This window comes from Empidonax traillii, unplaced genomic scaffold (genome assembly GCF_003031625.1).
Source record: "Empidonax traillii isolate 1590-97213 ecotype Southwest subspecies unplaced genomic scaffold, ASM303162v1 scaffold503:size689781, whole genome shotgun sequence".
Lineage (NCBI taxonomy): Eukaryota > Metazoa > Chordata > Aves > Passeriformes > Tyrannidae > Empidonax > Empidonax traillii.
This window is the reverse complement of record NW_020955696.1, coordinates 665,967-675,270: the sequence shown is the minus strand read 5'-3', so window position 1 is coordinate 675,270 and position 9,304 is coordinate 665,967. Positions and strand designations below refer to the sequence as shown.

The 9,304-nt window shown below is 40.2% G+C and overlaps 1 protein-coding gene across 1 annotated transcript in view; it reads left to right on the top strand.

Annotated features, from left to right (window-relative positions):
- The first annotated feature begins 5,467 nt into the window (after positions 1 to 5,467).
- Positions 5,468 to 9,304, top strand: part of AFF3 (AF4/FMR2 family member 3) — a 273,032-nt gene continuing 269,195 nt past the window's right edge. Inside the window, exon 1 of the mRNA XM_027896601.1 lies at positions 5,468 to 5,573. The gene's annotated coding sequence lies outside the window, so the exon portion shown is untranslated. The remainder of the gene's footprint in view (positions 5,574 to 9,304) is intronic.

Genomic DNA, 9,304 nt, shown 5'->3' with positions numbered 1-9,304 from the left:
GCAAATCATCAGAGGTAAGACTGTTTTCTAAAAATGTTTGGGGCTGTTGCCTTTGCAGGGTTTCAGACTGGTTAGTTGTTTTGAGTTTTTAAATATGGCAGAGATACAGGAATGATGGTATGTTTAAATTCAGAATCCACTTTTCATTCTGAATTGAGTTTTGTAATCACTGTCCTGAGTCAGGGATTGACTGCTTTTTTTTATTGCGTTGTATAAGTTTTTCCTTATACTTACTCTATTTAGCTACTTTGGCATAAATGTAGTAATTCAGGGAGAATTAGACTATTAAATATTTAAGAAAATGTCCTCACTTCAGCCTGAAATTTAGTATATTGACTTGTGTGCCAGATTAAAATTTGTGGGGAAATGTTCAGAATAATCAGTAGACCATTTTAAAATTTATTTTCTTGAAATATGGCCTGTTTTCCATGGCTTTGAAGCAGTTCCAACTTTGTTCATAATTCAAAAATGACCGTGTGCTAAAATTTAATTTCAAAGATATATGTGTCCTTGCAGAAAACTTGTTCACAGGTCTAGTTTATTCTTGAAATGCACATATCTTTTAGTCACTTACGGTATGGGTTGTGTTTCTGGGATGGGTTTTTGTTTGTTTGTTTGGAACAAGATCAGCACTTTACTCTCCCAGGGCATATTCAGGGACTCCACCTGGCAGCTTGGGGGTGGTGTTATTCCCATGACACTGGGAGTGAGTGGTGTAGCCTCATGGCATTTTGATTGAGCCTTTTAATGTGATTACAGAAGAAGGGTTAGTTTAGGAACAAATGGGGAGGTTGATAAAATCCAGTAAAGAAGCTCAGCCCTTGGAACTAGGTCTTCCTTAGCCAAGGCCTGCCAGGAACCTGGAGGAACTGGGGGTTTGACAGTTTAGGAAACAATTGAATGGTGAAGCATCAGCTCTGCTTTTGTAATTAATGTGTCTAGACTTCAGGTTCTGAAAGTTTTATTCTAAGTGCCATGGGTAGCTGCTGGGGTGAAGGACATCAGTCTCCTGGGAAAACATGAGCTGCAAATAAACAAACTACTCCACCTAAATTTATATCAATATTTATGGGGCGGGGGACGGTATAAAAGGAAGGTGTGTATGTGGGTGTAGAAAAACTCGTACAATTAAGAAATAAGCTAAATCTTTGGACTGGAAAACTATATTGGAAGGTCTGGAAAGGCAAAGGCAAGATTGCAGGTTGCAGTAAATGATAACAAGTTCAGAAACTACAGCCAGGTTTACATATACCCGTGGTAACACCATCCTCTGTCATGCTGGTAGGGCTGCCTGGGTGACAGCCCCCTTCCTTTGCCAGAAAATGAACTGATGCCAGGCAAGGGGAGTTCTAGCAATCTCACCTTCAATTTACCTACCGGTGTCTTTAACAACCTCCAAGTTGCCAGCTGCTATAAGGATGGTGATCTTGTAACAAAATAACAGTACCCTGCCTGAATCTCTCCTTAGTGATGCAGCAATTTTGTGGTTTCTGAAAAGGTCAAGCAGCATCGTTAATACACACCATATGCCTGCAAAGGAGTGTAATTCCTCAGTGAAAGTGCAGTGCTTTCATTTGTGGAAAAGGACATCTTCCTCTGAATGCAAATTTGGGCATTCCCTAAAACAGAAGGACAGTAGGATATGTTGGTGCACTGTCTCCACCCAGTTCATTATGGAGATTAGACCTTTTGATTTGAGTTGCTCCAAGAAGTGATGTCTGAGGGAGGTAAACTGAGTCAGAAATAGTGTGCTTTAAAAAAAAAAGAAAAAAGAAAAAAAAGAAAGAAAGAAAGAAAGAAAGAAAAGGAGATTCTTCAACACTTAAAACTTTAGGCTTTTTATATGATTACTTTCAGCCTAGCCTGAGGCAACATAACTCTTTGGACTTTGTAGGAGATTAAATCCAGCCGCAGGTTTTTCAGGTAAAATTATTGCTCTGCTGCTAGGCTGTCCCCTGAGCCATCTCTATTTCTAATTAAGGACTAAAGGAAATGGTTCCTTCTGATGTCAGGAGTAGCGTGAAGAAAGCTGTGAGTATTTCTGTGGGGAGACTTATGTCACTACTGCTCTGCCATCAGCACCGGCATGCCTGGGCTCTTCTCTTCGGGCTTCTCACCTTGCACACAGCCACAGAGTGTGTAGTCATCAAGGTAATGTTCCAAAAGGCATCACAACAGATCAAACCTTATTAAACATTCATACTCTGAGAAGTTGGGCAATCCTTTGGAGTTCTGATTTATCAAATATATGAGAGTGAAATTATTCAAAGTATCCTGGAAGAAGCAGAGGAGGTAGGACAGCTGTGACCATGTGGTGGTGATGGTGTGCTGAAAGTGCTTGGAGATTGAGACATTGATATTTAGACCCAATTAATTGGTAAATCCAGTGTGTACCTTGGCAGATCTTAGGGTTGAGATAAATCAGAAAAAGCAGTGTACCAAATTTGAGGTAGTTTAATTTCTATCATACTTTATTCATATATAACTTTTGCAAGTGTTTGACTTGTTTCCTGTGCTTTGGTTCATGTTCTCTAAGCATGAATTTGAAACAGATGCAGCATTTTAAAACTAACTAACCATAAAAAAACTATTTAAATTCACCCTTTTGGAATTTGACCTGTATGAAACAAATATACATGACAGTGACTTCTGAGAGATGAGTATTTGCATGTTCTTTGGCTTCCAAGTCTTACAAAACTGCATCAACATTTTGGCCCATACTAGCAAAATCCTTCATCAATAAACTGATGTATAAGCATGCATTTTACATATATATATGCAGATATCACTCACATATGTACACACGCCCCAATGAAGAAAAAATCATGAGATTTTCACAAGCTTGTTCTTCATGTCTTAGGTGTGGAAATGACACACTGTAAACGATTAACAAGTAGATGTACCTTTGGGATTGTTTTAAATTGAGAATTAAGAAAAAATAGAGAAGAAAACTATTAAAAAGAATTGTTTTCCATTAACTGAAGTGTTTGCAATAAAGACAATTATAGCAGTTGGCAGTATTCTCCTTGAACCAAAACAAATAAATACATTTGGTGACATACGTTCAAGGAAATGTGATTGCTACAATGTTCATGCAAATAAGGAACAGCCTCACAAATGCTAGACATTTTGCCATCTGGTATTACCAAAGGAACACAGCTCTCTACTTGTAGCTCTTCCTAACTTATTCCTTATAGATGGCATGTTAGGCATTGTCACACAGTTCTGCCACTTGCATAATCATTCTGAATTATTGCAGGTTGTGCATTGCACTGCCAGCAGTGAATTCATTTGAGAAGGGGGTTCAGAGACCTGGTGACTTGTACATCTTCATCAAGTATGTCTCCATCCAATAAAGGGATAAAAATGTCCTTCCATTTCAGGAGTATCAGGAGTGCATTTTTAAATTTGTATGAGGCCTAGGGAAGAATATTGTACTTGCTTACTTCTTAGAAATCGAGTACAGACCAGTGTTATAATTAATGTCAGGGAAGCTCCCCATTATCTATTTGACTGCAAGCTGAAGTCCATATGCAAAGCATCTCAAAGAGTGAAGAGATTCCAGATGGAGTCATGTAGCTGAGGATGAAGTTATAACCCGATCCCTGCAACGCCAGAAAAACCCAATCTAACAACAGCTATTCAGCATGGCAGAAAGTTTGCTTTAGGCACAGAGGTGGTTGTTAACTGACTTAGCTGATGGGAGGATGCTCAGTGGTGGGATGTAGTAACTGAAGACCTTTGCTCACATAGCAGTCAGTGACAACTGCTCTACCTCTGGCCCTGGCAGCACATGCAGCAGATAATCTCGTGCACAGGGACCCCATGGGGAGGCCTTTGCTATCCCCTTCTTCCTGGAGGAAGGCATTTTCCAAAATTCCACCCCTAAAACTGCGGCCTCATACACTGCTTTCCAAGGAGAGCATGTTGGCTTGAATAACGTGTATTGCTCTTGAAAAATATGGTAAAAACCCCGAAAAACCCTCAACCACCTGTAAGTGGAATAAACAGACTTGTGTGTGGATGCTGTCTCCAACCTGCTATACTGAAACCCTGTGTTTTACAATAAACTCCTGTGTCTGAGAGCCCTGCTCAGAGCCTGGCATCTGCCCTCAGACCCATCAGAAGGGTACTGTGCAGTCCAGTTTGAGTTAGCAGCATTAACAAGCAAACACAAGATTTTTAATTCCTTTGATGTCTGCTGAGGCATTGTTTTTAAACACTAATAGTGCCTAACATATCCTGTGTATTTTCAGCTCCTTCAAGTCTTGAATTAGAATCAGATCACTGTTGGCCTTTTGGCTGCCTTGCCTTAGGCATACTAGGTAGCATCACGTGGGTAGCCAATGCAACATATGTTTTACTAACTGGGAAGTTGGTTCGCAAGACGATGTTTTTCTTATTAACACATTGTGCACTTACATGACATTAATATATATTCCTGCTTTACAGATTTACAGTGCCAGAAGAAAAGCATTAGCTGAGCTAAGCGAAACAGGCAATCAGCATACTTGGCACTTTGTCCTGAAATAACACATAAACTTTGTTAGACACATTGGTTTTCTTTGTGGGGAGAATAAAACATAACAGACTAAAGTGTGTAAACCTGTGTGGCTTCTCTGGTTTATGTTGTCAAGCATTAAACTAGAATTCGGGGGGTGGGGGAAGAGAAAAAAATTATTCTGAATGTCTGCATTGGAGCCAAAGTAGTTAAATTTTAAAAATTAATTCTTTTGTGTAATGCAGTGATTTTATTCTCTCTCCGGCTACACTCCACCAGCCATTCATACACTGTCATGCCAGTATTCATTTATTCATGTTCCAAAGTTGTGGTAGTGTCAAATCCATCAGAAAGAGGAATTGTTTCAGTAGTAGTTTCACGACTTGGCTGATTAACAGAGATCAGAAGAAGCAACCTAACTGTAGAAACCACTACAGCATATAGTTTTAACAGCTCTTTAGGGAGCTAGTTAATGAAAGAATCACTACAGAAACACATCCATGTGAAAAAAAGGAGCATTCTCATACAACACTCAGAGGATATGTCACAAGTGGAAATATGTTCATAATTTCTATTTACTCATAGCTGTAATTACCATCTGCCTTAAGAGTACTTTCAGTCTTTGTCAAAGCTGCTTAGATATTTCCTTTATCACATTTCAAGCAGAGAAGTTCTACACAGACTAGATCCTGCCCTGTGATTTCTTTTTTATATTTCTGTAAGAATTTAATTATCTATTCTCTATGCGAAGAAAGCACCAGCATTCCCAGAGACCTGAGCCTCCCCAGCCTACTTGATTGGCATTCATCTGATTCATGTTTGTGCTTATTTTTGCCATTTGTCTGCAAAAATTTTTAACTTTCAAGTGCACATTGGTTTATATGTTGCTGTCTAATTTTTAACTCTTAAAAAACTGTTTCTCTTTTTTTTTTTTTTTTTTTTTTGTTGCAGTGTCTATGAGCCAGATAGAAATGTGCTGCGAAGGAAAGAATGGGAAAGGAGAAATCAGGAGGCCCAGCAGGAGGATGGCACGTTTAACACGAGCTATTCCCTCTTCAGTGAACCATACAAGGTAGATGCTTCCCAGCTGTATGACTCTTTTTTAATATATTTATTCCACAGTTCAAAAATGTAGTCTGCAGAAGGCATTGTCCAGGTGTCAGTATCTTCCCACAAGTGCTAGCCTCACCAAATTCCCAGAGAATTATGCATGATTCATTGAGAATCGGATTTTATATATATATATATATATATAGCATTCAGCAGCAAGAGTGAAATAAACTAGAACTATTCTATTTGAGATGGAATTAAAGCTAGGAGGTGAAGGTGACGGTGCCCAGTTTTTGCAACACTTAGAAGAAAACAATTGTGTAAGAATGGTGGATGAAAGTCAAGCAGTACAGTAAGCTTTATGCTGGGGCCAGGGTTAATGTAGTGGAATATATCGGTGTTGGCTTTTTTTTTTGTATAACCATTACCAAGAAAATTTGTCTGCTATACGTGTTTTCCCTCACAAAAGGCAGTAGTAGCCTAGAAGTCTCAGCTCCCTGTTTGCATCCCACAGTAACAGTAGTTTGATGAGGCACAACTGTCCTTCATCACTCCCTGTTAGAAGGGATCAAGCAGAACCTTCTATGCTTTACAGAAGGCTGAAAATGGAGCCCTTGTGAACAGGACCAGAGAGCAGTATCCCACAGAGGCTGCTCCTCTCCTCCAGTTAAACGAGTGACTTTGATGGCATGCATCAAAGCATCATCATGTATTGTCTGCTGTGCCTTTCCAGTAGTGTCCAAGTTACTGTTACAACCACTACGCTGAGAAGTCTTTCCCTCCATGCAGCATCACTTGTCCTTGATTGGTGCATTAGTTCCTCTTTCCATGAGACCTATTTGGGACCTGGCACTTGGCTTCTGTGCTTGACTTCCATGCTTCCATTTTTCTGCTTCTGCTCCAGGGTCAGCTTTTAGCTTGCTCTTCTTCCAGATCGTTGGGTGTATTTAGTCCCTAATAAAAAAGGAAGATCTACCACTTTCAAACCATGTCCCTTGATGGAACACAGCTCTGTCTGCCTTGAAGCTGACATCCAGCTACCCAAATTTTAGATTCATTAAAAAGACATTTAGAAACCATGGCAAATGTCTTGAACTCCTCAAGGATCTACTTGAAGAAGTCTACTTGAGACCAGTCAAGGGCTAATCTATGGAACAGAACCTGAAAAGCATGTGAGCCGTGACTAGGCATTTCTTGAGGGCTCCGTTTCAGTGAAGACATAATGAATTTCCGTTTGGTAGGTCCAGTTGCATAGACCACTCAAAAAAAGGACCTGGCTTTTTGCTGGGTCCCCAGTACTGTTTTGTCTGCGGTGCCTCAGGCAGGTAATACTGGAGCTCAAATTACTTATAAAAGTGGTATAGTTGGAATATTTTGTGCACTTGGATTATTACCTCTGGGCCATTGTACTGAGTATCATGACACAGACGTGATGTGTCATGGGCATACCAAGAGTTTCTGAGTTAGGAAGTCTGAAGGCACCTCTATGCAACCACAGTTTAATTCCATCGACTCTAATAGGAATGATTGAAAAATCATTACTAACTCTAGAAGTAGAGAGGATACTGAGCGGGTATCCTATGGGGTGATCAGAATAATGGCTCCATCCCTGCTTCTGATCTTTAAACACTATACCCCTCTTTCGGACAATCATGTAAAGAAGGTGCTGCAGAAATACATCCTACAGCTAACTTTGTCCAGGAAATACGGTGAAAGGCAAAGCCCAGGACAGCAGTATAACTCACAGCTCTGTTGGTGTTAGTCACAGTTGGTTGGGGTGACCAGTCATTCTGATAGTATTAGACATCAAAACTTCATCAGTGGCATTCTCTGAATGTCATGTATACACTGCAGTGGACCATTGGGCTGTCTGAACTCATCCAAGCATTTATGAACCTTCAGCATGGGGGCAAAGAGCTGTGGCTTGGGCATTTTGATCTTATTGTGGAGAGAGGCTAACTGCAAAAGAGGAAACTTTTCTGCAAAAGCAAAACTGAGACCCATTCTTAGTGCCTTTAAAGATGTTCACCTTTTAGGTGTTTCCAGAGGAGAATGAAATTATAGCAGACATTCACTGCAAGCTCTGATCAAATTCAGTATTCCTCTGCACAGCTTGAGAAACATGAGTTAAAGCCAATGGATATGCTATTTGGGAGGCCATATCTGAAAATCAAAGGCAGACTGGAAATCTCTTAAATCTTATGTCCTCTCTCACCTTGACATGTATCACTACGACTGTAACATCGAATTTTCTCAAAAATCCCAACTCTTCGGGTTGCCCCTTATCCTGTTCAAAGTATCCATAGCAACCCTTTATGAAGGATTACAGAAAATCCAGTATCATTTACTTAAAATCTGTTTTAGAGGGGGATGTGAAAAAATAGGAAATTGGTTCTGGATATTTTCTGGACAGGATATCTTGCCCCATTAACCATGTAAGTATTTTTAATGAAGAAAAAAATTCTGATGGCCTTCTGTGCAGCCATCAGGTTTATCTTGGGAAGTGTTGGATGTTGCCATCTTCAAATGCATGGATTCATCTTACATTGCAGAAGAATATCAGAACACTCTAAGTTAGACATGTTTGGACAAAATGCTTTTCCTAGTTACTCATTTTGTGACCATGTTTACCCTATGTGAATGCTTATATGAGGCCAGCAATATTTCAGAGCAAATAGTAGGACAAGTTACTTCAGATCCCATCACGTTCCCATGAGGATGTAGGTGAATTATTCTTTATGAGATCAACTCAAAAAAAAAAAAAAAAAATCTCACCTCAAGCTATCCCCGGTGTGTCCTGAAGGAATAAACACAGACCAGTTGTCAGCACATGCTGTGATACCAGTTTGCTGCAATTATTCTTGTGGTTATCTGGGATCTCTCAATACAAGATGTGTATGTGTGACCTTCCCATCACATCCATATAAAAGACAACCTGATGACTTTTCTCAGCTAGTGATAGTCTACAGATAATCTGTAATTAGGCTTTTATTTCCTTTCCATCCAAATAGCAGCCATTAGAAAAAAATAAACCTTCTTTTAGGGAAGTTGGATTTCCCAGGGGCAAAATTTGCACACAGATTCTTTTATGCTCCTGGAGCTAGTGCCATCAGGGTGAAGAACTGCCCTCACAAGCTGTCCATGCTGTAGGAGACTTGTGGGTGCCAAGGGCCCCATTCCATTTGGTGGTCCTTGTTGCCGTGCTCTGGCAGGAAAACAAACTTCATACACATACTGGCTGAATCAGACTGAGTGCAGGCCCAAGGACAGATCTCCCTCCATAGAGGGAAGCTGGAAAAATATTTCTCTACAAGGAATCTGCACAAGGTGGAGAATCCACAGGAAACCTAGAAGAGATCCAGTGGGTAAAAGAAAAATTCTCTATGTCTTCTAGAAAACAATTCTGCTGGTTAAGGACATGTAGAAGTTATTTTATTGACTCTAGGAGCCATGTGAGTGTTTCTCCAACCTTCTTTCTTTTCAGATGTACATGATGCTTCCTACTTTTGAAACCTCATTAATAGGTTCCTCTTCTTTAGGATATTGATGTGATTCCAGTGAAGTGAAGGAACACCCTTTTGTAAATCACTTACTGTCTGTTAGTGCTTCATAGTTCTCTCCATAGCAAGTTGTTGTCTTTATGACAATAACAGCTGCATGTGCAGAGGGAAGATCAGGCTGTAGGTGGCTGGGCCACCTGGGAGCCCCCGGTGGTCCAGGGGAAAATACACTGCACTGTCACTGCAGAGACCC